Source organism: Gobius niger, assembly GCF_951799975.1.
Source record: "Gobius niger genome assembly, chromosome: 19".
Lineage (NCBI taxonomy): Eukaryota > Metazoa > Chordata > Actinopteri > Gobiiformes > Gobiidae > Gobius > Gobius niger.
In genome coordinates, this window is record NC_136870.1 from 8,009,927 (window position 1) to 8,025,744 (window position 15,818).

Genomic DNA, 15,818 nt, shown 5'->3' on the forward strand with positions numbered 1-15,818 from the left:
ATAAAGTATTTATGGTAGAAAGTGTCTGTGTATATGAAGTTGTCCATCTTCAATAAAGGTTCTTGAGCAAACCTGGGCAAAAAATACGGCCCGCGGGCAAGTATGTAAAAAAAAAGCAAGTCTCTATAGCCCAGTGTTTTTCAACCTTTTTGAGCCAAGGCACATTTTTTTCATTGAAAAAATCACGAGGCACACCACCAGCAGAAAATATTTTAAAATGTCGCCCTGTAGCCAATATTTAGTCGTTCACATCAAAGTGTCTTGAATAGGAACACCGTATAGTCTCGCAAGCCACCGTGCCACAGTCACCGCCATCTGCTACATCCATGCATCACTAATTCTCTTGTTTCAAAGAAATTAGCGACCTAATATGGAGTATTTGAGTATTCTCGAAAACTGTACATTATTTGCGGATAATAATGAATTTGTTTAAAAAAAAAAAAAATTTCGGTGAAATTGGATAATTTCCCAAGGCACACCAGACAATATCTCACGGCACACTAGTGTGCCACGGCACAGTGGTTGAAAAACACTGCTCTAGCCCACTCCTGTGCGGAGTTAGGATTGTTTTTACCAGAATGCTCACTCCAGCCACTAGGGGTCAGCTTAAATAAAAATAAAAGGAAAGTCCTTGGCTTAAGAAGGACGGTCTCATGGGTCTAACCGGGCCTGTTGGTCTCTCATAAGGAGCTTCTGAAACACTCTTTGTCCGAACCGTCACCTAGGACTTGTTTGCCATGGGAGACCCTACCAGGGGCATGAAGCCCCCGACAACAGAGGCCCCAGGATCATTCAGGTGCTCAAACCCCTCCACCACGTTAAGGTGGCAGTTCCAGGAGGGGACAGTCGGTATCAGCTATTCAAAATACACAAAGTTAAACAGAATGAATTTGAGTTATTGTTGGTACGGCCCACCGACTCAATTCAGGCTTCTCATGTGGCCCATTGTGAAAATGAATTGCCCACCCTTGTTCTTGAGCCATTTTCTATACTCTGTAGTTGAAGTGTGGAACGTTTCGCCTCTCATCCAAAAGGCTTCATCAGCGAAATGTTCCACACTTCAACTGCAGAGTACAGACGATCACTCAAGAACCTTCATATGGTAGAAAGTACAGATAACTTTAAACAAGTGCTATGAAAAATTACTTCAAAACCATAAAATATGCACCCAAATTCCCTTCCTGTACGGCAACGCAAGCTTCCTCCCTTGTTGTGAGTCAGTGGCATTGACAGTAAATCTGCACAGCGCCACCTTCTGTTGTGGAGTGTGCATTTAAAATAAACAGTCTTTGTAATTGAAATGTAGTGGTGTAGAAGTCATAAGTTCTTAAAGGGGGGGTATTATGCAAAATCGACTTTTTCAAGCTTTACATCATGTTATTGTGTCATTCCCTCATTAAAAACATGCCTGAAGTGTTGCCTTGGCACATTCACGTATTTTTGAGTAATCTGTAAAAACTCTGATGGCGGCCATTTTAGGGATAGGTTTGCCTGAGTCCTCCTAGGAACGCCCCCACCTGCTGGAGACGCCTCCGAGCTTTCGAGTAACCAACCACTGCTCCTCAGCAGAACCCCCTCCCCACTGATGCCACAGACAGCGTGTGGAGGGGGCGTGTCTGAAAGGGTCAGAGGTTCTTAAAGAGACAGAGGCCTATTTCAAGACATTCGCTACAGCCATTTTGAGAGAGCCATTTTATACAAGGCAGTTATTCTAATTTACTGCATCTACAGACCAACAGAAGGTTTGCTCATCATTGTAGTGTGCTATAGACTGGTGCTATGTGACTGAAAAAGCATAATACCCCCTCTTTAACAAAAACACTACTCAAATAAAGTGCAGATCCTACTTTGTTACTAACCATCTCTAACGCTAACACGCTAACACATTGCTTTGTTATTACTTGGGGACTGGGTGTCAGGGCAGGCGCTCCCAGCTTTCCCTCAATCCAGACACTTCCTCCTTTCAAGGGAACCCCACAGTGTCCCGGCCAGCCAGCACACTAGAAAAAGGATGTATAAAGTGAGGATAATATTGAAAAAGGATTTGGACATGTCATGAAGAATTGTGGCTTATAAAACGCCACTCCAGGAAACAACGTCACATGACTTTCAATCAGAATACTTACTGCCACAGTGGAACATACAGTATGTGGGGCTTTTTACCTAAGTCTCGGAGACACTCTAGTCTCCGTTAAAGACATTAACCAGTTGTTTTGTGTTTTGGCTTTCTGCATGTCTGAGAGCGTTTCCACTGCACCTCAGCATCACCTCCTTCTGCTGCAGGCCACACGCGCTCACACTACACATAACCCCAAACAGTGCGTCTTCGGGCTGTCGAGGCGTCGCCGCACAGACAGGTCACAGAGGAACACCTGCATGCGACCTGTCAGACTTACAAGATCACACACAGCTCAGCCGCCGCTTCACGTCCTCTTCCGACTGGTCAGCGGAAAAAAAACGTGAGCCCGTTCTCCAACACGGGGCCCTCATGCGACCCTCCCTCCCTCCCCGTGTTGATCTTCGGGACCGTTCCTGTAAGTGTAGCGATGTGTTTCAGCGGACGCTCGGCCTCTGAGTGACTGACACCTGTGGATTCACTTCGGCTGCAGTCCCACACGTACACGTACATGGGCTGCACGCTTCAGAGGGCTTCAAATAAACACGCAGCCTAGACTAATACGCTCCTCTGGTTTGTGTCATGAGGCAATGGTGCATGACTACAGAAAAAAAAAGGATAGTTTGGTCATTCCAAACCATACGTCCATTCGTTAGGGTCCGACAAATTCTCATTTCAATATTGTTGCGTCGTTCAGAAGTGCCATTTGGTTCCCTCAGTCGCCATGAGATCCGTTCTTGCAAAGTTCTTCCAGATTTGTTATGACCATAATCTAGAGCAGTGTTTCCCAAACAGGGGTTCGGGGACCCCTGGGGGTACTCGAGGACCTAGCAGGGGGTACTTGGAACTATTTCAGATTGAAAAAAGGGGAAAATGTAGCATCATTTTTTGTAGGAAAAGCTATATTTTTCAGTAAAATGTTTTGCTTTGGGAGAATTTTAGGTTTAATTGGACTGCAACATTGTGCTTTTTCTTACAAATACCACTTTTAAGTAATTACTTTTTAAATAAACTGTAACACCCTTGAGGTAGGGGGTACACGGTTGAGCAATGAAAGGCCAAAGGGGTACGAAAGACAAAAAACGTTGGGAACCACTGGTCTAGAGGTCGACCGAAATGGGATTCTCTAAGGCCGAAGCTGATGTATTTATATGTCGATATTTATGGCTAATTCTTCCAAATGTCTTAATAATGTCTGTAATAATCCTGTTATGATGCTTCTAAACTGTAAAATGTATCAGTGTTGATCTGTGACAGAAGGGTGCGCTTTATTAAAGAAACTGGGCTGATTTATTCAGGACATTCAGGTTTAGTAGGTGCTACAGAAGCAGGAGCTCGTTTGAAAGTCGAAAGTCTGTAGTTTTCCAAAACAAACAAAACTATTTCTCTGTTCTCTCATGGTTCCGAAATTACAAGCAAAAGTCTGCAACATAAAATGTATAAAATATGATCCGAGGTGTGCAAACTTGTTACCGATACCGTTTCTCAGTTCCCCTGAGGCATTGGGGCTTCATCTTAAAGCTCTGACTCAGCACTTTCCAATGCAACAAAACAGGAAGTCTCTATCACCAATTCCGGAGATATCGGCCTTTTATCAGAGTTAGATCGGCCGATAACCAATATTGTAAAATACCCAAATATCGGGCCGATATATCGGTCGACCTGAAGGCAATTCCCAGAGGTATGCAGATTCAGGGTCGCCAGGTATCAGGGGTAGAACTCGCCCCAAAATAAACCCTATTTTTGGGGAACTACTTGTTTTATCTAGAATACTCCTCTGATTTGATAAATAAAGGGATAAAGGATGATGTCAAGGGACTATAAGAGTTTTGCGCGGACCAAAAAAGGCTTTGATGACCAAAGACTAGCATTTCCAAGATGCAACAACCAAGTCCACACTGGGTGACCGTTCAGACCCAAGACAGTCACTTCAGAGATCCCTCATTTCTGGAAAAGTAATGCAAAGAAAACAGATGATATCATTATTTTTTTTTATCACATTGTGCATATAAATGGGACTGCCGGGATCGCGAGTCAGAAATGGTCAGACTTCCAGGAGAGCAACATTTAGCAACTCCGCTGTGATTTAGCGTGGATGTGGATGTCACTGAAGCAGGAGTCAGAGCAGGACGGTGGAGGACGGCGGGCCAAGAACAGCTGGCCTGACACAAACGTTGCTCCTCCGACGGGATCAGCGGCGTCCGGCAGCAGGCGGCGCTGAGAGCGAGGGCCAGGTGTGAACGTGTGCAGGCTCCGCGGTGTGAAGAGAAGTTTAATGGAGCGTGCGCTGTTTGAAAGAAGAATGAAAGGGCCAGTGAGAGACGAGCGAAGGGCGAACGGGAGGTCTACTTGTCCCGGTGACAGCGGCTGAGGAAGTCTATCCGTCACTAATCTGTGTTTTGATTCGCTGTAAAGGCGACAGCGGTTTCTGAAAGTATCCGTACTCGTCTATCTGTTTTATTGTAGGGTTAGTAGATACATTTTTACTGATTTACTGTTTCAGTCAGCTCAAAACCATGAGCCGGACCAAGAGTGACCCCATAACTGTGACTTGTACCATTCAAAGAACCCGGTGTTATAACATTGGGATTCATATGCTACTGGTCTTACCGGTACAATCTGTCTGAGTTTAATTTTCTGCATACTGGTACTGATACTGGATCGGATATTGTGCCAAGAAACAATCCTGTATCAGGTATTGATTCCAAATATTCAATACTGAACTGATGCAACCGTTGGAGCAGCACGTTGGCAGCAGTTAGCACTCATGCTTCACAGCTGGAAGGTCCTGGGTTTCGATTTCCACCTGGACTGGACCTTTCTGTGTGGGGTTTGTATGTTCTCCCTGTGTCTGCGGAAGTTTCCTCCAGGTACTTCGGTTTCCTCTACTACCAAAAACATGTACAATAGGTGAATCCTCCAGGCCAGGTTTTTTTGATCATTAGCCTGGCCTCACATCTGAAGATGGCCCACGCTGGCTACCCCCTGCTCCTGGAGGTTTCCCCAACGGCATTGAGGATGGGTCAAATGCAGAGAACAAATTTCCATACAGGGATATATAAAGTATAATTACTTAACTAGATGCAAGTTGGTCATTTTATGCTCACTACTGCCACCTCAGGTCTTATGCGTAACTGCACCTGCTATATAAAGCTTGTGCTTGACGGCACTTCAGACCCGAAGTAACAACTTTTTGAGTGACAGTGCAGGATTTTAGAGGCAGTTGTGGTGAACAGGTCTGAGCTCATTCTACACATTAGAACATGGCTGGAACATGTAGGGGGAGGAAAACACATAATTCTAACATTTAAACCCTGTATAGTCCCTTTCATATTTCTGCACATATTAGCACAGTTAGCAGCATTAGTATTGCTAATACTGTTAGTATTAATAGCTTTTAGTTTTGATTGACTAGCGCCCATGTCTCCAAAACGATTGTTTTGTCCCACCTTCGCGCAGTCCCCATTCATTCATCACGATTGAAATCAGTACAATACATTACAGAGAGTGTTTATTGTCTGTGTGGGAGAGCGCTAGACGCGGCTGAAAACACAGCTCCTCGAATTCTGCAAAGAACTTTGCGGGCGAAATGAGGCAAATATTCTCCAAATGCCTCAGATTTAGAACTGTAATAACCTGCTACCATTCACATTCTCTGGTTGCTCACACATCCCTGCACTACATTTTCAGGCTTTGTTATCCAGGCCCTTAATAAAGCTTAATAAAATCATCTTGTTGGTCCAGTGTTGGAAATGGTTTAGTGCAGGGGGAGGCAAGTTTGCTCGGTGGAGGGCCGGTTTTCTTCATCGTCAAAAGACCAAGGGCCGGACCCTCCGATTGAAGCAAAGCATCTCTTTCTACATATGCCAGTGTTGTTCATCATATACACTGAGAAATGTCCATCATAAATTAGATAAATTACTTAAAATTGCTTGAATAAATTCGAGTCGGTTTGAACTAATCTAAGATCACTACTAGCGCCGATTCCACCCTGATCTACGCTCATACGCTCAATACGCTCAATATGCTCAATATGCTCATATTGACACTCCTATAATGGGTGAGTGTTAAAGTTCGAAGCGGTTTATGACTCTCGGGCTGGGACTACTTCTACCCGAGTATCTTAGATAGTCTTCAACGGTGAGTTTCCGACGCAAACTCGGTTTATTATTTACGTTTATAGCGAGTGATTTTAAGTTACATTTTGCGGTTTTGATTGCGTGAGCCAAGCCTCGCTACCGCTCCCGTTCCAAGCTCCTTTGAGCCTCTTTGATTGTTTACGTTTGTTTATGTGCTGTGCTTGCGTGCAAAGCACCGCTTTTAGCATTTAATCCGTGACATTATTTAACTTAATATTTAAGCCGAATGGCAGGGAACGGTTTCTTTTACTAGAAGCGACCCTTGGTTTTGCGCTTTTGCACCGGTTTTGTGCGCGCTTGTGATTCCTAATTATAGCATTAAAGCGGCTATGAGTTTCCGCTTTATTTACTTTTTGACTTTTTGACGTAGCTACGTGTTTTTTTCCTATTGTTGCGCAACTTTATAGACCTGAGAATCTGCTTGAGTATTTTAATCCCTACTCAAGTAATTTACTTTATTCTTGGATTTCTTGAGTATTTTGAACCTTTGAAGTGCACTTGATTTGTGAAATGGTTTTCTAATGTAATGAAGCCGTATTGTACAACTATTTAGCTGTTAAATAGTTATATTCTGTGTAAAATATCTGTAAAATTTACAGAGGTAAATGTAGATAATTTAGCTTAATGATACATATGCTCATTTGTTTCATTTTGACCTTTCCAGGTCGGGTTTTTTGTAAAGGACTGAACCAACCAATCCTCCCTTTTCGAATCGCAACCTTTCAACTTTCTCATCTTGATGGTGAGCTATCGACCTGCCTAACCTCTTTGAAGTGCATTCTGCACCGGATTGTTTTTGTTTTTGTATTAGTGTGTATTGTTTTGTAATTATATCTGACCTATCAATAATACATATATACACTTTCATAACCTCCTATATTTATTATTATATACCGTATACATATATATATTGAATACACTATTATATTGGAAACTATACATATTCAATACATTTTTTTGAAACGTTCCTCCTGTATATGTGTTTTATTCACACACTCTGGCTCCGTGGCCGAATCTTCTTCTGGCAGTCAACCCTTCTAGTCATAAAGCGTTACACATAATATTTCTCAAAATCATCTCGAGGGCCAGAGTTTGATGATGGAGGGCCGGTTTTGGCCCCCGGGCCTGACGTTGCCTACCCCTGGTTTAGTGTATGAAATGCTTACAGAGTTACTGAGCAGATCACTTTAAGTTGAAAGTTAGGGTGTTGTACATTATGCCATCAGGGCCTAGGCTCAGGCAAGGCTTGCGGGAAATTGCATATGGGGTGGACACATAAAAGCTTTATGGCTTCAGCCTACTCCATTTTGAGCTTCCACAGTTGTACAGTTATGAATTTTGAAAGAATAAAAGAATGTGAATCGCTCAATATAAACTAAACTAAAGTCCTGTCATATTTGAATGTCGTCCGCTCAATCACTGCAGACCCGTTTTCATGCATGAACACAAGAAAAAAATGACGCCAAACTTCCTATTGGGTTATGGATACAGTGTCTTCTTACTAAACCTGTTAGAGATCTCTGCGGGCCGATCCCGACGCCAAGGTCCTAAAAACAGCCGGCACAGACACGTGTCAACACTGAAGGCACCAATAGCGCTCTGTTCCTCATTTCAGCCACTTTCCCCCACAGTAGGAAAGCAGATCCGCCTGGTTTAATTCCGTGAAGGCCCGATTCCAATCTTAACCAAATAAATCCATTTTCGTAATTCTTGATGCGTCGGGAATCAGATTAGTCCTGAATTTTCAAATGAGAAAATTCAATATTTGGTTCATTTCCCCCCCCCCCCCGGCTGATGAGAAAACGCCGCATTTTTTTTTGAATACACCCATTCATGCGGAAGAGTCGGCGCCCGAACCCGAGCTCTCTGGGCCAGTCACCCCGAGAGCAGAGGGCCCGGAGACGCGTGGCTCTGCGGCAGCGGCTTCTAAAAGGAGCCCATTCACTCCCCATTTACACAATATTGAGGCGCAGCTCCCCCCCCCCCACCCCCCCACCCAGCGAAAACACGGCAGGTTTGAAGAGAAAACAATCGGCCCTCTCCGACAAATTCCTGCTAATTTGCCAGGAGGAGGAGGAGAGAGAGAGGAGCTGGGGAGATGCTGATGGATGCCTGCCCGTCTGGCACCTTTGGTGGGGGGGGTGGGGGGGGCACTGGGGAGTCCCTGTGCGGGGGCGGAGAGAGCCAGGCCTTCCATCAGGACGCGATTTTTAAATTCAATCTGTTCGGTTCCTGCAGATAAAGTGTTCCTGCAAAGTCAACACTGGCTCTCGAGTCAACGATTTGTTTTTCATTGCAAGTGTCATTGGAAAATAATCAATTCTGGGTTCGGTTTCTTCAATTGGTCTCGGTTTGTCTTCTCTCTCACAAGTTTTTATGCTCCCCTTAACTCCTTCACCACAAAACAATGGACCAAAACTGTCCAAGGAGCTTTGAATTTTGATGTTTCTTTTTTACTATTACCTGTCTCCTAAAGGAAAGAAAGCCTTTGGAATTCTTTTCTCTTATGGCTTTGGTAATTACCTTTAAAATATTTCTTTAATCCAGACATGAATTCAAAGCAAGTTAGACTCAGCCTCTTTCGTCTTGAAAGACTTGCTGAGTTCAAGCTGTATTTCTTGCTTTATAATGAGTTTTCCACAGTGAAAATTAGAGATGCACCGATCCAGCTCTTTTACGGCCGATACCGATATTTGGGGTTTGTACCCGATACCCAATACTATGAGACTGTCTCAAAAGTGAATTGCTGCCAATGAATAAGTGAATGGTCCTCTTTACAAATGAGATGTTTCATATCAGGCGCATTTTATCCAGTTTTTTTCAGTCTAGCAAAGACAATGAGAATGAAAACGCAAGTAAAATGTGACAAAATAAAAGCAAGCAAGGAACAAAAGCCACAATAAAGTGACACAAACGCAAAAAAAGTGGCAAAGAAGCAATAAATGAGCGACAAAAACGTGCCAGAAAAGCAACAATAATCAGAGCCGGTGCTGGCCCTTCTGGGGCCCTGAGCAAAAATCCACACGGGGGCCCAACAGTTCGCATCCCATGGCTATTTGACGAAGAGTGAACCCGTTTACGGACAAAAATGGTTCCACTGTGCAGTAGTGCAGGGCAGAAGGGGAACATAATGACCTCAGTTCAGGCCCTGCCCCCTTTGTGAGAACCACTAACCACTAAGCCACTGTCAGACTGGACTATTACTATAGTCAATTTCCCCCACTTTTTAAAATGGTAAATGGCAAATGGTCCCATTCTCTCACCTCTGGTCCCTGACCCACAGTTTGGGAACCGCTGATTTAAAAGTAACTGAAACCTTTACCTGACGATTATTTCTATCTTACCTTTGAGAATTAGCCTGTGAGTCGCCCAACTCGTTTTAGACAGGGCACATTCAGAGAACCAGAGTTATCGAAAGTAACAACGCGTTGATTAATCAGTGAAGCAACACCGTAGTTTGACAGATGTGGGGCCCTTGCGGCTGCGGGGGCCCTACACTCCTTGCTTAGTTTGCGTATAAGAAAAAAAAACGGCTCTGACAATAATACAACAAAAAAGTGACAAAAGAGCGACAAAAACACTGTAAAATAAAAACAGTGAAAACATGACAAAAAAGAGGCATTACACTATCGCTCTCCAGTCGAGACGCTTTTACAATTGAGTAAAGCCGAACTGGAGAAAATGCACTCGGTCAAGGCGGGGGATAAGGGATTTTAAACCCTGGACTAATCATCCTTGGTTAAACCTTCAACATTAGCCAATTCTATTTTACTCTAGGCCTGGTTTCTGTCCCAGTCTTCATTAGTTGACGCTAGCTTTGGCACACTGATGCTAGCTGTGATGTTTTGCACAGCGATCAAAATACGTTTATGTAACTCTGTGATTGAATTCTCTGGGTGAAGAGCTTCAAAGTGAGATTCAGCATTTGTATTCATTGAGATAAAGTTGGTAAAAGTTGAAACAGTGAGAGCCAAAACGATCGAAGCGCGCTACATGTTAGCAGTTTTAATTTCGTCGACTAAAATATTTAGTCTTAATTTTAGTCAAAGTGATATTTTTGACGACTAAAATTGGACTAAAACTAAATGAAAAGTTTCTCATGAGAATAAAGCTACGACTAAAATGTCCAGATATTTTAGTCGACTAAAATAAGACTAAATAAAAATGAAAGGGAGAGACTAAAATCATCCGAACTTCTATTGACCGTCTGAAAGAGCCTCAGATCATTTAAATTCACTGCCAAATGAACAGGTCTGTGCTTTATTCATGTGGAAGCAGCTCCATTAAGTCGAGGACCTTGATTAAAGGGGCTGGAAGCAAGTTCGCCATTTTATACTCACTACTGCCACCTCAGGCCATATGTGTAACTGCACCTTCTATATTAAGCTCGTGCATGACGGCAATTCGGGCCGAAGTGACACATTTTTGAGTGACCGTACAGGATTTTAGAGGCAGTTGTGGTGAACAGGTCTGAGCTCATTCTACACATTAGGACATGGCTGGAACATGTAGGGGGAGGAAAATACTTAATTTAAACATTTTTAAACTCCTTATAGTCCCTTTAAATATGATTATAATGAATATTCTAAATGCTAAGTCGACTAAATTAGTCTTGGTTTTAGTCGACTCAATTGACATCGACGAAAACTAGACTAAAATTGAAACGTTTTTTTGACTAAATCTCGACTAAAATTAAATTACATTTTAGTCAAAAGACTAAAACTAAAATAAAATATGCAATAAAAATTAACACTACATGTTAGCATACAGACGTCAATGAGCCCCTGTCCTGTTGTTGTTCAGTGCAAACAAAAGCAGAGGGGACATGAACTTTGAACTGTTCAGTGCAAAAATACCTTCTGACACCATCCTTTCTGTCAGTCTGTCTCAGGGCAGCAGTGGCTACAACAGTATTGTATCTTCATGGAGTGTGGAGTGGATGAATAATGAGCAGAGCTTTGAGAAACTTGTCAGCTGACTCATTACTCTGTCGTCCGCTGGATGGATTAGCTGAATTAAAAACATGTCATTTAGGTATAATGTCCATGGTTGGCTGCCCTTACAGTCTGGTGCCCGTGCCAACCATTCAGACTTGTACATTTCCTGAAATTTACAGACCTCTAGTTTGGATATCCCAGTGGTTTTACTATATTTGTAAGTCCCCGTACTACACGCCACTTCACCAATAAAGTCCCGACACTTCCAACAACACGCACTTACCTGAAACGCACACTTCCCCCCTGAGGATCGGCGTTTTTCCTTCGCCCTCTTCATTCATTCGAGTCAATTTGGAAACCGATCCTCGATTCTCGAAAGCTCTTCCTGGCGCATCAATCACGGCGCGGGACAAAAAAAAGGCCCGTTCTTAAGGGTCCGTTCACGACGCCGCGCAAACGCCACTCGGGATCGTTTGACTTTCCGTATTTATTTCTCCGGCGTATTAGCAGGTTGTGTGTAAGGCTGCAGCGTGCCAAGGGAGGGCGAGCGACTCTGTGCCAGAGCGTGTTCATTGATTAAGGCGAGGTTTTGGGCTTGTTTTCTCCTTTAACGTCTTGGTTTTAACGTCAAAGTAAAAAATAGATCAAACCTGCCAATGTTTATTTTTGATCAAAATCACCACAACATTGCTGGATTTCCACCTTTCACATAACCATATCATTGTAACTTTCGATTGTTATTCAGCTGTTGTCCTGTCCGGTGAAAGTTCCCCCTGATGAAGGCCTGTTAGGCTGAAACGCGTCGGGCCTATGTTTGTCCATTGAGACATCCCATAAAAATAAAGACATTTTAATTTCTCCGGAGGATGGATTGGTTTCTCTATTTCCCCAAATTAATCGTATTTATAATTATAAAAACTTTATATGATTAAAAGTAATATGTTTGTGTGACAGTGTTTGGTCCAAGTGCTTACATTTGTATTTTATTTTATTTATTTTTATTTAAGTTTATTTGAATAGGGACAAATATGTCACATAAACTCATGTTACCTCCTACAACATTTTAGACAAAGCTAATTCTCAATGTCCGTCCCCAGTTGGGCCTTTACAGAAAAAAATGAAACAATACATAGTTAAAACACATATCATAATAATAATACAGCACAACACTATATAAACACAGCAGAGCAGACGGTCAGTGGTCACATTTCTGACCTCTGATTAAAAAGTCAGAGTGCTGCCCTCTACTGTTCTGACTGAATTCTTGACCATTATTGGCCTCTATTGACTGGAGAGCGTTGCTACCTCATTAATATATAATCAAAAGTATCCATATCGGAATACAAAGTATCGGTATTGTATTGTCAAATAGCAATTTATCAAAAAAATGATATATTGTCACACCCCTATCCATCATCATAAAACATGTTTCATCATTAAAATTTGGTTGTTATTATTATAGGCAATTTTGGACATTTTTATTAAAGGTGCATTTTGCGACTTTTATGCAAAAAGAAAAGTTGATATTTGTGCGTATTTGACCTTGTTGTGACCCAGTGCCTGTATGAGTGGTCAGCATGACGCCTTTACTTTAGATCACGGTGGTCTGTACAACGCTCCAGGATCAATTGTTTTGTAGGTTTTCTGGTGTGAGGGTCCGTCAGCAGCGAAAACTGTCCGAATAATTCATCCTGGAGCGTCCTAGAGACCACTGTGACGTAAAGTAAAGGCGCCATGCTGACCACTCATACAGCCAAATATCAACTTTTTTTTCCACTTAAAAAGTTGCGTAATGCACCTTTAAAGGGGGGGTATTATGCAAAATCGACTTTTTTCAAGCTTTATATCATGTTATTATGTCACTCCCTCATTAAAAACATGCCTGAAGTGTTGCCTTGGCACACTTCACTTATTTTTGAGTAATCTGTAAAAACTCTGATGGCGGCCATTTTAGGGACAGGTTTGCCTGAGTCCTCCTAGGAACGCCCCCACCTCCTGGAGACGCCTCCGAGCTTTCGTCACCAGCCGAGTAACCAACCACTGCTCCTCAGCAGAGCCCCCTCCCCACTGATGCCACAGACAGCGTGTGGAGGGGGCGTGTCGGAAAGGCTCAGAGGTTCTTAAAGAGACAGAGGCCTATTTCAAGACATTTGCTCCAGCCATTTTGAGAGAGACATTTTATACAAGGCAGTTATTCTAATTTACTGCATTTACAGACCAACAGAAGGTTTGGTCATCATTGTAGTGTGCTATAGACTGGTGCTGTGTGATTGAAAAAAGCATAATACCCCCTCTTTAATAAAAATGGCCAAAATTGCCAATAAACACTGTTTTTTTTTTCATATTTGTCAGTGATCTCCAACAAATGCCCTATGTGAAAAGTGCTATACTTCCATTCCAAATGTTTCAAATTGCTATGTCTAAATGAAAAACTCACCTGCCATGTCCAGCCGTGCGTCCAGAGCGGGCAGCAGGGAGTGGGCAGTGGGCATCGGGCAGCGAGTGGCACATGGGTCTCGTCTTGGCCACTCGCGGCCGGCGTGTTTGTTTGCGATCGGCGCAGAGGCGCGAGGTGACGGGAGGCAGACGGGGCGAATCCCCGTCCGGGCCCGCACTGTGTCATTCTGAAAGGCCGGGACGTTTTTTCACATTCATGTCGTACCACCAATAAATCAAAGGCGCAAACACCGAAACATGTTTTGACTGGGGCGAATCCGGCAGGAGAAGGTGAATTATTCAGTGCAATATGAGTTTTGGAAAACCTCGCTGTCTGCTGCTGTTTGACTAAATCTTACGGCGTGCGGGTTTGGCCGGTTTGTCCCAACCAGGGCTCAGCGTTTTACAGGGAGTTCTAGGAATATTTTTACATTTGAGTTGGGTTTTAAAGTAAAGCTAACTAAATGATATTTTCTTGATGGATTAGATGGATTAAAGTCCATGTTTTTAACTCAACACATCATTATTTTACTACTGCCTAATTTAACAACTTTTTTTTACCTAACTTTTCAGATAAATCTTCCGTCAAATGCATGCGTGTTGCATCCACAGGTTAAAGTGATGTAAAAAGTGAAGTCTGTAAGTTGGCAGAGTGAGGACAGATTGAAAACTGTAAGTAACATTTTTGTGAAATTTGAAAGAAAACAATCAAATGAGTCCCGCCTTTAACCAGAAATCCCTCCTTAGTTTGAAAAATGAGGAGGAACAGAATCTTCAAAAGTAACAATTCAGCTCCCTCCCCCTTCTCCTGATTGGACCTGACAGGTAGGTTCACAGGAAAAGTTCGTCTCATTGGTCAAAGTTATATCCCGGGGATTCTGATTAGGTGTTGAAATCAGCAAAGGAAAGGACTTTAGAAAACATATTATTAATTAATATTACTTATATTGCGTCAAATTTCAGGCCCAGGCGGTCAATTATACACAATCTATTGAAAGTGCAAAACATTTAAAGTTACAGATTATCACTTTAAGTCTTGTCCTGAAATGACAGAAATCACCAAAATGAACCACATTCAGGCCTTTTTCACAGATTTTTTATTTAGAACCCGTTTCACATGAGGAACTTTGTAAGAAAAGCACTAATTCTAACCTTTTAAGGTGGGGGATCCACCTTAACCGAGCCCATTTCCTTCAGTTCGGCTTTACCCAGATCTAAAAACTTCTTGGCTGGAGGTCACAGCCTATAGGCCAGAGTAACACCTCATTTGAAAACTGATTGAGCATTTATCCTCACGTTGTTGCCAGGGGCGGATCTAGAAAAAAAATCACGGGGTGGCCAGCAGGGTCAGGGATCATTTCTGGGGTGGCAACACATTGTACAATGTCCAACGTTTATAACAGGTGTGAGTTTTGCTTGATCACAACGCAATTTTTTTTGTTTAGATGCAGGCTGGGCCCCCAAAAATTAAATGGAAATAGTAGCATTGTCCTTTATATAAGTAGGGGGTTTCTAAATCAGGTAAAATTGAAGCTTTTGTAATAAAAACAAAAACAAAAAAGATCATCTTTGGAGCCACAGGAGTTGCACCTATTTAGCTCTAAAGTTATAATAATATAATAATTATAATTATTTGTCCTGTTAATAAACTACTAGCTGAGAGTGACCCTCTGTAAGCACCAAGTAGCTTCTAGAGCAGATGTGAGACATCACATGACAGTGAGGTGGCAGCTGAGGTGCCAAGACCTTTACGTGGCACTCCTCTAGATCCACCCCTGGTTGTTGCTGTGTTGACGTCCCTTTTTTGTTGTTATTTTTTATGCTTTTTGAATGCATTTTTGTTGCTCTTTTGATTCTGTTTTCATCCTGATTTACATCTCAATTTTGTCACTTTTTTGTTGTATTTTTTCACGCTTTTTCTTCGCTTTTTAATGCATTTCTGTTGCTCTTTTGATGCCTTTTTTGCTGTTTTCATCCTCAATTCCATTTGGTGTTTGTTATTTTTGGTCACTTCTGTCGCTCTTTAAATCCTCATTTACGTCTTGTTTTTGTTGCTTTTTTTTGTCATGTTTTTGTCGCTGTTTTGACGCTATTTTCCAAGAAGCTTTAAGATTTGGGTAAAGCCAAACTGGAGGAAATGTCCTCTGTTAATGCGTGGGTTAAGAAGTTAAATTCGATTTGGCCGATGGA